The sequence below is a fragment of the Heterodontus francisci genome, chromosome 34 (genome assembly GCF_036365525.1).
Source record: "Heterodontus francisci isolate sHetFra1 chromosome 34, sHetFra1.hap1, whole genome shotgun sequence".
NCBI classification, from domain to species: Eukaryota; Metazoa; Chordata; class Chondrichthyes; order Heterodontiformes; family Heterodontidae; genus Heterodontus; species Heterodontus francisci.
The window spans coordinates 34061425-34076294 of record NC_090404.1 but is presented as its reverse complement, the minus strand read 5'-3'; the positions used below and the strand labels follow the sequence as shown (position 1 = coordinate 34076294).

Below are 14870 nucleotides of genomic sequence, written 5' to 3'. Positions count from 1 at the left end.
GCATATGGTCTGTTGGCTTTCGTTAACAGGGGGATTGAGTTCAAGAGCAGCGAGGTTGTGCTGCAACTCTATAAAGCCCTGGTTAGACCACACTTGGAATATTGTGTTCAGTTCTGGTCGCCTCATTATAAGAAGGATGTGGAAGCTTTCGAGAGTTTGCAGAGGAGATTTACCAGGATGCTGCATGGACTGGAGGGCATGTCTCATGCAGAAAGGTTGAGGGAGCTCGGGCTTTTCTCATTGTAGCGAAGAATGATGAGAGGTGACTTGATAGAGGTGTATAAGATGATGAGAGGCATAGATAGAGTGGATAGCCAGAGTCTTTTTCCAAGGGCAGAAAGGGCTATCACCAGGGGGCATAATTTTAAGGTGACAGGAGGAAGGTTTAGAGGAGATGTCAGAGGTAGGTTCTTTACACGGAGAGTGGTGGGTGCGTGGAATGCACTGCCAGCGGCGGTAGTAGAAGCAGATACATTAGGGACATTTAAGCAACTCTTGGATAGGTACATGGATGATAGTAGAATGAAGGGTATGTAGGTAGTTTGATCTTAGAGTAGGTAAAAAGGTCGGCACAACAACGTGGGCCGAAGGGCCTGTACTGAGCTGTACTGTTCTGTGTACTATGTTCTATGATATGAGGGTCCTTGAGAGGGTTCAGAGGAGATTTAGCAGAAGGGTTCCAGGGATGGAGCATTTTAGTTACAAGGTTAGGTTCGCATCCGCAGTATTTTGCTTTTATTTTCGGTTGGCAGAGCTGGGGTTGTTCTCCTTAGAACAAAAGAGATTGAGGGGAGATTTAATAGAAGTGTACCAGATTATGACAGGCTTGGATAAGTTAGACAAGGAAAAATTGTTCCCATTAACAGACTGCACAAGTAGTAGCGACCACAAATTGCCAGTTCTGTGGAAAAAAAGGATGTGGGGGAGTATGAGGAAGCACTGTTTTTATATCTCAAGTGATAATGACCAGGAAGTCGCAGCCCTCAAGAATGGTGGAAGCAGAAATGATCAATGCCTTCAGGAGGAATTCTGAGAAAAGCAGACTTGCAGGGCTACGGGCTTCGAGCCTGACTGCGTTGCTCTGTGCAGAGATGGCATGGACCGAGTTGTCTCCTTCGCTGCTGGAAATAACTATGCAGTTTTGCAGTGCTCTCACCGCACGTGGCTCCTGTTCCTTTGATGTCACCTCACAGTGATATTGTTCCCCTTCTTCTGGCCAGTTCAGACGAACGAACCACTGCTCTCTGCACTGTGCAGCTGTTTCTCATTGCTCCCCGTGTCTAAAATTCTGTGCTCCAGGTGAGGCTCGAACTCACAATCTCGGCATAGCTCATTAATTACAATGCTGTATAAGTACCACACGCTTACCAATTGCGCCACAGGAGCCACATTATTCCCAACATAGTATGGCGAATTGCAGGCAAGTTAGCCGAACATCAGTCATCTGGAAAATGTCTGAATCTATCATAAAGGAAGTATTAACAAGCACTGGGAAAATCATTCTCTGATCAAACGAAGTCAACATGTTTTTACCGAATGGAAATCTTGATTGACAGATTTATTCCAGAATTCTGAGGATGTAACTGAAAGGGCAGGAATGTAGTATAATTGGATTTCCAAAAGGCATTCGGTAAGATGCCATCGAAGATTAATACACTAGATAAAGGCTCATGGAATTGAAGTAATATATTAACATGCAAGGAGGATTTAAAGGTTAACAGACAGAAAGCAACGAGTAGGGATAAATGGAGCATTTTCAAGATATCAGACTGCAACTCGTGGAGTGCCTCAAGGATCAGTGCTGGGGCCAAAGCTTTGTCCAAATCCGAGTGTGTGGTGGAAGCGGATTCGGTCCTGGGTTGAAGAGAAGATTGGTCCTTATCATCATTGATGCCAGCCTCGAGAGAATTCCATTAAATCCACGTGCTATCAAGAGACAGGTGAAAGCACTGAAGATAGAAAACACGATGGGCCCTGACACAATTCCAACAGTCATACTGAAGACCTGTGCTCTTGAACCAGCTGTGGCCTGAGAGAAGCTGTTTCAGTACAATTGCAAAAAGCACATCTTCCTGACAATGCGCAATTTGCCCAGCTATGTCCTGTCTACAAAAATCGGGAAAAGTCCAATCCGCCCATTAATTACCCCATCAGTCTGCTCTCAATCATCAGCAAAGTTGTGGAAGGTATCGTTGACAGTGCTATCAATAAACACTTACTCAGTAACACATCGCTGACCGATGCTCAGTTTGGGTTCCACCAGGGGCACTCAATTCCAGACTTGCAACCTTGACCAAACATGGAAAATAGAGCTGTATTCAAGAGGTGACAGTGACTGAAATTGACATAAAAATAACATTAGACCTAGTATGGGATCAAGGAGCCCGAGCTAAACTGGAGGCAATGGGAAAGAGGGGGAAAATGCTCCACGAGATGACGTCTTACCTAACACAAAGGTATGTCCCAGGGGGAGTGTTTGCTCGAGTGGTTCGGAGGGGGGGGGGGGATTGAACTAAAATGGCAGGGGGATGGGAAACTTTGCAAGGAGTCAGAGGAAGGGGGATCAAGGACAAGAACAAAAGACATTAAGGGGAATAAGAAAAGTGATAGGCAGAGAAATCAAGGGCCTGAATCAAACAGGGCCACAGTGAAAAATAGTGGGAAGGAGACAAGCAACGTAAAAAAGACAAGCCTTAAGGCTTTGTGACTTAACGCGTGGAGTATTAACGATCTTCTTCTTTGGCCTCCTTGTCTTGGGAGACAATGGGTAAGCGCCTGGAGGTGGTCAGTGGTTTGTGGAACAGCGCCTGGAGTGGCGAAAAAGGTCAATTCGAGAGTGACAGACTCTTCCACAGGTACTGCAGATAAAATTGGTTGTCGGGGCTGTTACGTAGTTGGCTCTCCCCTTGCACTTCTGACTTTTTTCCTGCCAACTGCTAAGTCTCTTTGACTCGCCACACGTTAGCCCCGCCTTTATGGCTGCCCACCAGCTCTGGAGATCACTGAAAACTGACTCGCACGACTTGTGATCCATGTCACAGGACTTCATGTCGCGTTTGCAGACATGTTTAAAGCGGAGACATGGACAGTTGGTGGGTCTGATATCAGTGACGAGCTCACTGTACAATGTGTCCTTGTGGATCCTGCCATCTTCCATGCAGCTCACATGGCCAAGCCATCTCAAGTGCCACTGGCTCAGTAGGGTGTATAAGTTGGGGATGTTGGCCGCCTCAAGGACTTCTGTGTTAGAGATACGATGCAGCCACTTGATGCCACGGATTCTCTGGAGGCAGCGATGATGGAATGAATTGAAACTTCGCTCTTGGCTGACATACGTTGTCCAGGCCTCGTTGCTGTAGAGCAAGGTACTGAGGATACAGGCTTGATACACTCGGAACCTTGTGTTCCGTGTCTGTGCGCCATTTTCCCACACTCTCTTGGCCTGTCTGGACATAGCAGTGGAAGCCTTTCCCATGCGCTTGTTGATTTGTGCATCGAGAGACAGGTTACTGGTGATAGTTGAGCCCAGGCAGCTGAACTCTTGAACCACTTCCAGAGCGTGGTGGCCAATATAGATGGATGGAGCATTTCTGACGTCCTGTCCCAAGATGTTCGTTTTTTGAGGCTGATGGTTAGGCCAAATTCGTTGCAGGCAGCCGAAAACCTGTCGATGATACTCTGCAGACACTCTCCAGTGTGAGATGTTAATGCAGCATCGTCAGCAAAGAGGAGTTCCCTGATGAGTACTTTCCGTACTTTGGTCTTCGCTCTTAGACGGGAAAAGTTGAACAACCTGCCACCTGATCTTGTGTGGAGGAAAATTCCTTCTTCTGAAGACTTGAACATATGTGAGAGCAGCAGAGAGAAGAAGATCCCAAACAGTGTGGGTGCGAGAACACAGCCCTGTTTCACGCCACTCAGGATAGGAAACGGATCTGATGAGGCACCGCTATGCTGAATTGTGCCTTTCATATTGTCATGGAATGAGGTGATGATACTTAGTAGCTTTGGTGGACATCCGATCTTTTCTCGTAGTCTGAAGAGACCACGTCTGCTGACGAGGTCAAAGGCTTTGGTGAGATCAATGAAAGCAACGTAGAGGGGCAAATGTTCACAGCCTTTCTCCTGCAGCTGACGACGTGAGAACAGCATATCAATGGTCAATCACTCTGCTCGAAAGCCACACTGTGCCTCAGGGTAGACACGCTCGGCCAGCATCTGGAGCCTTTTTGAAGGGACTCGAGTGAAGACTTTTCCCACTGTGCTGAGCAGGGATATTCGATGGTAGTTGTTGCAGTCACTGCATTCACCTTTGTTCTTACAGAGGGTGATGATATTGGCATCGCGCATGTCCTGTGGTACTGCTCCCTCGTCCCAGCACAGGCAAAGCATTTCGTCGAGAGCTGAGAGTATAGCAGGCTGAGCACTCTTGATTATTTCAGGGGCAATGCCATCCTTCCCAGGGGCTTTTCCACTGGCTAGAGAATCAATGGCATCAGTTCCGATTTTGTTGGATGTACGTCCAGCTCATCCATGACTGGCAGAGACTGGGCTGCATTCAGGGCGGTCTGAGTGACCACATTTTCCCTGGAGTGTAGTTCTAGGTAGCACTCCACCCAGAGGTCCATTTGCTTGCGTTGGTCAGTGATTGTGTCCCGATTTAGATTTGAGGGGGCGATCGTCTTGATGGTTGGCCCAGAAGCTCTCTTAATGCCATCATACATATCTCTGATGTTTCCGGTGTCGGAGGCAAGCTGAATATGGCTGCATAGGTGTTGCCAGTAGTCATTTGCTCAGTGCCTGGCTGTTCTTTGTGCAGCGTTTCTGGCTGCATTAAGTGCTACGGATGTCAGCTCGATGGGGGCTGTGGATAAGAAATTCTGCTCATGTTGATGTGCGAGTAGCTCTTCTGCTTGGAGTGATGCAGCTTCTTTGGTTTGAGTCTAACCTTGCTACACACCAGGCAGTGGCCGGTTTAGCAATAAATTGGATGAATTAATTGCACAAATGGATGTAAATGGGTATGATATAGTTGGGATTACGGAGACACCGCTGCAGGCTGACCAGAGATGGGAAACGAACATCCAGGGTTATTTGAAATAAAAACAAAAAGTGCTGGAAATACTCAGCAGGTCTGGTAGCATCTGTGGAGAGAGAAGCAGAGTTAACGTTTCAGGTCAGTGACCCTTCTTCAGAACTGGCAAATATTAGAAATGTAAAAGGTTATAAGCAAGTAAAGTGTGGGTGGGGCAAGAGATAACAAGGAGAAGGTGTAGATAGGACAAGGTCACAGAATAGCTGTGAAGGTCATGGAGCAAAGATATGTTAATGGTGTGTTGAAAGACAAAGCATTCGTACAGAAAGGGTGTTAATGGACTGAAAATTGAACAGCCGCAATTGCCAACATGAAAAAAAATAGTGGGTAAGCAATCTGAACAAACTAATGTATGGCAGATGAAGTATAATGTGAATAAATGTGAGGTTATCCACTTTGGTGGCAAAAGCAGGAAGGCACATTATTATCTGAATGCCTATAAACTGAGAGAGGAGAATATCCAATGAGACCTGGGTGTTCTCGTACACCAGTCACTAAACGTAAGCATGCAGGTGCGACAGGTGTTCAAATAAATGCAAATGTTATGTTGGCCTTCGTTGCGATAGGATTCGAGTACAGGAGCATGAATGTCTTGCTGCAATTATACAGGGCCTTGGTGAGGCCACACCTGGAATACTGTGTAGTTTTGGTCTCTTTATCTGAGGTAGGATGTTCTTGCTGTCGAGGGAGCGCAACAAGCCAAAAGACTTGCAGGTTGGTAGGTAAATTGGCCATTATAAATTGTCACTAGTATAGGTAGGTGGTAGGGAAATATAGGGACAGGTGGGGATGTTTGGTAGGAATATGGGATTAGTGTAGGATTAGTATAAATGGGTGGCTGATGTTCGGCACAGACTCGGTGGGCCGAAGGGCCTGTTTCAGTGCTGTATCTCTAATCTAATCTAATCTAATCTATCTCTAATCTAAACCACATTCCAAAGTGGCAATCTGTGTGTGGAGCCGGAGGTTATAGGTGAAGTTTTAAAAGATTACTTTTCACCTGTGTTCACTATGGAGAAGGATGATGTGGGTGTCGAGATCAGGGAGGGAGATTGTGATATACTTGAACATATTAACATTGAAAGGGAGGAATCATTAGCTGTTTTAGCGGGCTTAAAATTTGATAAATCCCCAGGCCAAGATGAGATGTATCCCAGGCTATGATGTGAGGCAAGGGAGGTGATAGCAGGGGCTCTGACACAAATTTCCAGATCCTCTCTGGCCACAGGAGACATACCAGAGGATTGGAGGACAGCGAATGTGGTACCTTTATTCAAGAAGGGTAGCAGGGATAAAGCAGGTAATGACAGACTGGTGAGTCTAACATCAGTGGTTGGGCAACTATTGGAAGAAATTCTGAGGGACAGGATTAATCTCCACTTGGAGAGGCAGGGATTAACCAGAGATAGTCAACATGTCTTTGTAAGAGGGAGGGGTTGGCGGGGGGGGGGGGGGGGGCGGTGATCGTGTCTAACTAACCTGATTGAATTCTTTGAGGTGGTGACTAGATGTGTAGATGTGGGTAAACCAGTTGATGTAGTCAAATGGACTTTAGTAAGTCTTTTGATAAGGTCCCGCATGGGAGATTGGTTAAGAAGGTAAAGGCCCATGGGATGCAGGGAAATTTGGCAAAGTGGATCCACAATTGGCTTAGTGGCAGGAGGCAGAGGGTGGTCGTCGAGGGTTGTTTTTGTGAGTGGAAGCCTGTGACCAGTGGTGTAGCGCAGGGATCAGTGCTGGGACCCTTGCTGTTTGTAGTGTACATTAATGATTTAGACATGAATATAGGAGGTTTGATCACTAATTTCGCAGAAGACACGAAAATTGGTGGCGTCATAAATAGTGAGGAGGAAAGCCTTAGATTACAGGACGATATAGAGGGGCTGGTAAGATGGGCAGAGCAGTGGCAAATGGAATTTGATCCTGATAAGTGTGAGGTGATGCATTTTGGGATGACTAACAAGGCAATGGAATATACAATGGATGGTAGGACCCTAGGAAATACAGAAGGTCAGAGGGACCTTGGTGTACTTGTCTATAGATCACTGAAAGCAGCAGCACTGGTAGATGAGGTGGTTAGGCAGACATATGAGATAATTGCCTTTCTCAGCCGAGGCATAGAATATAAGAGCAGGGAGGTTATGATGGAGCTGTATCAAACGCTAGTTAGGCCACAGCTGGAGTACTGTGCACAGTACTCTGGGCAGCACACTATAGAAAGGATGTGATTGCCCTGGAGAGGGTGTTGAGGAGATTCACGACGATGTTTAGATTAGATTAGAGATACAGCACTGAAACAGGCCCTTCGGCCCACCGAGTCTGTGCCGAACATCAACCACCCATTTATACTAATCCTACACTAATCCCATATTCCTACCAAACATCCCCACCTGTCCCTATATTTCCCTACCACCTACCTATACTAGTGACAATTTATAATGGCCAATTTACCTTCCAACCTGCAAGTCTTTTGGCTTGTGGGAGGAAACCGGAGCACCCGGAGAAAACCCACGCAGACACAGGGAGAACTTGCAAACTCCACACAGGCAGTACCCAGAATCGAACCCGGGTCCCTGGAGCTGTGAGGCTGCGGTGCTAACCACTGCGCCACTGTGCCACCCATGTTGCCTGACCTGGAGCATTTCCGCTATGAAGAGAGACTGAAATGACTCTGGTTATTTTCCTGAGAGCAGAGAAGACTGAAGGGGGACATGATTGAGGTATACAAAAGTATGAGGGGCATTGATAGGTTAGATAGGAAGAAACGTTTATCTTAGCGGAGGGGTCAATAACCAGGGGGCATAGATTTAAGGTGGCGGGGCAGGAGGTTTAGAGTGGATTTGAGGGAAAAAGTTCACTCAGAGGGCGGTTGGAATTTGGACAACACCACCTGAAGGATTGGAAGAGGCAGGAACCCTCACAACATTTACCAAGTATTTCGATGAGCACTTGAAACGGCAGAGAATACAAGGCTATGGACCAAGTGCTGAAAAATGGGATTAGAATAATTCGGTGCTTCATTCCCAGCACAGACACAATTGGCCAAAGGGCGTGTTTTTCTGCTGTATAACTCTATGACCGGCAGAGTTGCGAACCATTTGCTTTTTTTTTAATGCCAGTCACGTTTGTGAGAGTTGTCATAACAGTAAAAGAAACTGATTACTTTCTGACTAGGAATCAAACCCAGAACGCGAGAGTGAATGCATTGAGCCCACTCCACTCGAACACCATTGAAGCTCGCCCACGCCTTTTAATATTAGCTGCTTTTCCCATTTCTTCCCCTTCAACAGGCTGATTTGTTTGTTTATTTCGCACCCATATTTTGCCTTTTGTTCAGTTTATGACAAACTCTCAATCTCTGATTGATACTGAGACATTTGAACATTTCCAACCAGCAAAGTGAGCAGCCAACTCTAGAAAGGTAAACACTGCTGCCATTGTGCGTCGGTGGTAGAGGGAGTGAATGTTTGTAGATGGGGTGCCAATCAAGTGGGCTGCTTTGTCCTGGATGGTGTCGAGCTTCTTGAGTGTTGTTGGAGTTGCACCCATCCAGGCAAGTGGAGAGTATTCCATCCCACTCCTGACTTGTAGATGGTGGACAGGCTTTGGGGCGTCAGGAGGTGCGTTACTCTCCTCAGGATTCCTTGCCTCTGACCTGCTCTTGCAGCCACGATATTTATATGGCTACTCCAGTTCTGTTTCTGGTCAATGGTAACCCCTAGGATGCTGAGAGTTGGGGATTCTGCGATGGTTATGCTGTTGAATGTCAAGGGGAGATGGTTAGATTGTTTCTTGTTGGTGATGGCCATTGCCTGGCACTTGTATGGCGGGAATGTTACTTGCCACTTCTCAGCGCAAGCCTGGATATTGTCCAGGTCTTACTGCATTTCTACACAGACTGCTTCAGTATCTGAGGAGTCACGAATGGTGCTGAACATTGTGCAATCATCCGTGAACATCCCCACTTCTGACCTTATGATTGAAGGAAGGCCATTGATGAAGCAGCTGAAGATGGTTGGGCCTCGGACACTATCCTGAGGAACTCCTGCAGTGATGTCCTGGAGCTCAGATGATTGACCTCCAACAACCACAACCATCTTCCTTTGCACTAGATATGATTCCAGCCAGCGGAGGATGTTCCCCCTGATTCCCATTGACCTCTGTTTTGCTAGGGCTCCTTAATGCCATACTCAGCCAAATGCTGCCTTAATGTCAAGGGCAGTCACTCTCACCTCACCTCTTGAGTTCAGCTCTTTTGTCCATGTTTGAACCAAGGCTGTAATGAGGTCAGGAGCTGATTGGCCCTGGCAGAACCCAAACTGAGCATCACTGAGCAATGGTTTACCCCGTATCCTGAGACTATGACCCCTGGTTCTGGACTCCCTCACCATCGGGAACATCCTTCCTGCATCTACCCTATCAAGGCCTATTAGAAATTTATAGGTTTCTGTGAGATCCAGCCCCCACCCCCCACCCCACCCCATCCCCGCCCCTTCACTCTTCTGAACTCCAGCGAATATAATCCTCACCAATTCAATCTCTCACATGTCAGTTTCGCCAACCCAAAATTCAGTCTGGTGCACCTTTGTTGCGCTCCCTCTATAGCAAGAACATCCTACTTCAGATAAGGAGACCAAAGCTACACAGCATTCCAGGTGTGGCCTCACCAAGGCCCTGTATAATTGCAGCAAGACATTCCTGTTCCTTTACTCGAATCCTATCGCAATGAAGGCCAACATAACATTTGCCTTTATTTAAACACCTGTCGCACCTGCATGCTTACGTTTCGTGACTGGTATACGAGAACACCCAGGTCTCGTTGCATATTCTCCTCTCTCAGTTTATAGGCATTCAGATAATAATCTGCCTTCCTGTTTTTGCGACCAAAGTGGATAACCTCACATTATTCACATTATACTTCATCTGCCATCCATTAGTTTGTTCAGTTTGCTTACCCACTGTTTTTTTCATTTTGGCCCTTGTGGCTGTTCAATTTTCAGTCCGTTGACACCCTTTCTGTCCGAATGCTTTGTCTTTCAGCACACCATTAACATATCTTTGCTCCATGACCTTCTGGTCAGCTATTCTGTGGCCTTGTCCTATCTACACCTTCTCCTTGTTATCTCTTGCCCCACCCACACTTTACTTGCTTATAACATTTTACATTTCTAATATTTGCCAGTTCTGAAGACGGGTCACTGACCTGAAACGTTAACTCTGCTTCTCTCTCCACAGATGCTGCCAGACCTGCTGAGTATTTCCAGCATTTTTTGTTTTTATTTCAAATAACCCTGGATGTTCGTTTCCCATCTCTGGTCGGCCTGCAGCGATGTCTCCGTAATCCCAACTATATCATACCCATTTACATCCATTTGTGCAATTAATTCATCCAATTAATTGCTAATCCCGGCCACTCCCTGGTGTGCAGCAAGGTTAGACTCAAACCAAAGAAGCTGCATCACTCCAAGCAGAAGAGCCACTCGCACATCAACACGAGCAGAATTTATTATCCACAGCTGTTGCATAAATTTCTAAATTCACTTGAAAAAGCCCTTCAAAACACTCCCACAGGGGATGCAGAGACCAAGTGGGTCCACATCAGAGACGCCATCTATGAGTCAGCTTTGACCACCTATGGAAAACGTGTGAAGCAGAATGCAGACTGGTTTCAATCTCAGTTTGAAGAGCTGGAACCTATCATAGCCGCGAAGTGCATTGCACTGTTGAACTACAAGAAAGCCCCCATCGAGCTGACATCCGTAGAACTTAAAGCAGCCAGAAACGCTGCTCAATGAACAGCTAGACGCTGAGCAAATGACTACTGGCAACACCTATGCAGCCATATTCAGCTTGCCTCCGACACCGAAAACATCAGAGATATGTATGATGGCATTAAGAGAGCTTCTGGGCCAACCATCAAGAAGATCGCCCCCTCAAATCCAAATCGGGGACACAATCACTGACCAACGCAAGCAAATGGACCTCTGGGTGGAGCGCTCCCGAGAACTGCACTCCAGGGAAAATGTGGTCACTCAGACCGCCCTGAATGCAGCCCAGTCTCTGCCAGTCATGGATGAGCTGGACGTACATCCAACAAAATCGGAACTGATGCCATTGATTCTCTAGCCAGTGGAAAAGCCCCTGGGAAGGATGGCATTGCCCCTGAAATAATCAAGAGTGCTCAGCCTGCTATACTCTCAGCTCTCGACGAAATGATTTGCCTGTGCTGGGACGAGGGAGCAGTATCACAGGACATGCACAATGCCAATATCATCACCCTCCATAAGAACAAAGGTGACCGCAGTGACTGCAACAACTACCATCGAATATCCCTGCTCATTGACAGGAAGATGTGCTTTTTGCAATTGTACTTAACCAGCTTCTCTCAGGCCACAGCTGGTTCGAGAGCACAGATCTTCAGTATGACAGTTGGAATTGTGTCAGGGCCCATTGTGTTTTCTATATTCAGTGCTTTCACCCGTCTCTTGATAGCACGTGGATTTAATGGAATTCTCTCGAGGCTGGCATCAATGATGATAAGGACTAATCTTCTCTTCAACCCAGGACCGAATCCACTTCCACCACACACTCGGTGTTGGACAAAGTTTGGCCCCAGCACTGATCCTTGAGGCACTCCACGAGTTGCAGTCTGATATCTTGAAAATGCTCCATTTATCCCTACTCGTTGCTTTCTGTCTGTTAACCTCCAAGTCCTCCTTGCATGTTCATATATTACTTCAATTCCATGAGCCTTTATCGAGTGTATTAATCTTCGATGGTATCTTACCGAATGCCTTTTGGAAATCCAATTATACTACAATCCTGCCCTTTCAGTTACATCCTCAGAATTCTGGAATAAATCTGTCAATCAAGATTTCCATTCAGTAAAAACATGTTGACTTCGTTTGATCAGAGAATGATTTTCCCAGTGCTTGTTAATACTTCCTTTCTGATAGATTCGGACATTTTCCAGACGACTGATGTTCGGCTAACTTGCCTGTAATTCGCCATACTATGTTGGGAGCAATGTGGCTCCTGTGGCGCAATCGGTAAGCGCGTGGTACTTATACAGCAGTGCAATTAATGAGCTATGCCGAGGTTGTGAGTTCGAGCCTCACCTGGAGCACAGAATTTTAGACACGGGGAGCAATGAGAAACAGCTGTGCAGTGCAGAGAGCAGTCATTCGTTGGTCTGAACTGGCCAGAAGAAGGGGAACAATATCACTGTGAGGTGACATCAAAGGAACAGGAGCCACGTGTGGTGAGAGCACTGCAAAACTTCATAGTTATTTCCAGCAGAGAAGGAGACAACTCGGTCCATGCCATCTCTGCACAGAGCAACGCAGGCAGGCTCGATGCCTGTAGCCCTGCAAGTCTGCTTTTCTCAGAATTCCTCCTGAAGGCATTGATCATTTCTGCTTCCACCACTCTTGTGGGCAGCGAGTTCCAGGTCATTATCACTTGAAATATATAAACAGTGCTTCCTCATACTCCCCCACATCCTTTTTTTCCACAGAACTGGCAATTTGTGGTCGCTACTCCTTGTGCAGTCTGTTAATGGGAACAATTTTTCCTTGTCTAACTTATCCAAGCCTGTCATAATCTGGTACACTTCTATTAAATCTCCCCTCAATCTCTTTTGTTCTAAGGAGAACAACCCCAGCTCTGCCAACCTAAAATAAAAGCAAAATACTGCGGATGCGAACCTGACATTGAAACTAAAATGCTCCATCCCTGGAACCCTTCTCCTAAATCTCCTCTGAACCCTCTCAAGGACCCTCATATCAAAGAACATAGAACATAGAACAGGACAGCACAGTAGAGGCCCTTCGGCCCACGATGTTGTGACGACCCTTTCACCTACTCTAAGATCAAACTACCTACATACCCTTCATTCTACTATCATCCGTGTACCTATCCAAGAGTTGCTTAAATGTCCCTAATGTATCTGCTTCAACTACCACCGCTGGCAGTGCATTCCACGCACCCACCACTCTCCATGTAAAGAACCTACCTCTGACATCTCCTCTAATCCTTCCTCCTGTCACCTTAAAATTATGCCCCCTGGTGATAGCCATTTCCACCTTGGGAAAAAGTCTCTGGCTATCCACTCTATCTATGCCTCTCATCATCTTATACACCTCTATCAAGTCACCTCTCATCCTTCTTCGCTCCAATGAGAAAATTCCGAGCTCCCTCAATCTTTCTGCATAAGACATGCCCTCCAGTCCAGGCAGCAGCCGGGTAAATCTCCTCTGCAAACTCTCGAAAGCTTCCACATCCTTCTTATAATGAGGCGACCAGAACTGAACACAATATTCCAAGTGTGGTCTAACCAGGGCTTTATAGAGTTGCAGCATAACCTCGCTGTTCTTAAACTCAATCCCCCTGTTAACGAAAGCCAACACACCATATGCCTTCTTAACAAACCTATCAACTTGGGTGGCACCTTTGAGGGATCTATGGACATGGACCCCAAGATCCCTCTGTTCATCCACACTGCCAAGAATCCTGTCTTTAAGCCTATATTCTGCATTCAAATTCGACCTTCCAAAATGAATCACTTCACACTTTTCCAGGTTGAACTCCATCTGCCACTTCTCAGCCCAGCTCTGCATCCTGTCAATGTCCCGTTGCAACCTACAACAGCCGTCCACACTATCCACAACTCCAGCAACCTTTGTGTCATCGGCAAAATTACTAACCCAACCTTCCACTTCCTCATCCAAGTCATTATAAAAATCACAAAGAGCAGAAGTCTCAGAACAGATCCCTGCGGAACACCACTGGTCACCGAGCTCCAGGCTGAATACTTTCGACCAACTACCACACTCTGTCTTCGATGGGCCAGCCAATTCTGTATCCAGACAGCCAAATTTCCCTTTATCCCATGCCTCCTTACTTTCTGAATGAGCCTACCATGGGGAACCTTAACAAACGCCGTGCTAAAATCCATATACACCACATCCACTGCTCTTCCTTCATCAATGTGTTTTGTCACATCCCCAAAGAATTCAATAAGGCTTGTGAGGCATGATCTACCCCTCACAAAGCCATGCTTATTATCTCGAATCAAACTATGCTTTTGCAAGCCTGGGCGGCACAGTGGTGCAGTGGTTAGCACCGCTGCCTCACAGCTCCAGTGACCCGAGTTCAATTCTGGGTACTGCCTGTGTGGAGTTTGCAAGTACTCCCTGTGTCTGCGTGGGTTTCCTCCGGGTGCTCCGGTTTCCTCCCACATGCCATAGACTTGCAGGTTGATAGGTAAATTGGCCATTATAAATTGCCCCGAGTATAGGTAGGTGGGAGGGAAAATGTAGGGATGTGGCAGGGATATGGAATTAGTGTCGGATTAGTATAAATGGGTGGTTGATGGTTGGCACGGACTCGGTGGGCCAAAGGGCCTGTTTCAGTGCTGTATCTCTAAACTAAACTAATAATCATAAATCCTGTCTCCCAGAATCCTCTCCAATAATTTGCCCACCACCAAGGTAAGACTGACTGGTCTGTAATCCCCAGGGTTATCCCTATTCCCTTTCTTGAACAAGGGAATAACATTTGCCACCCTCCAATCATCTGGTACCACTCCAGTGGACAGTGAGGACGCAAGGATCATCAAAGTTCTCTCTGTGTCTGCGTGGGTTTCCTCCGGGTGCTCCGGTTTCCTCCCACATGCCAAAGATTTGCAGGTTGATCGGTTAATTGGCCATTATAAATTGCCCCTAGTTATAGGTAGGTGATAGGGAAATATAGGGACAGGTGGGGATGTGGTAGG

At 46.6% G+C, this 14870-nt stretch overlaps 2 non-coding genes across 2 annotated transcripts; one reads left to right on the top strand and one right to left on the bottom strand.

Annotated features, from left to right (window-relative positions):
* Window positions 1-1291: 1291 nt before the first annotated feature.
* On the bottom strand, window positions 1292-1386 carry trnai-uau (transfer RNA isoleucine (anticodon UAU)). The gene is made up of 2 exons: window positions 1349-1386; window positions 1292-1327 (listed from the first exon to the last, which is right to left on the bottom strand). It is a non-coding gene; the product is annotated as a tRNA-Ile (tRNA).
* A 10740-nt stretch (window positions 1387-12126) lies between these two features.
* trnai-uau (transfer RNA isoleucine (anticodon UAU)) lies at window positions 12127-12221 on the top strand. Its single transcript has 2 exons — window positions 12127-12164; window positions 12186-12221. It is a non-coding gene; the product is annotated as a tRNA-Ile (tRNA).
* Window positions 12222-14870: the final 2649 nt, after the last annotated feature.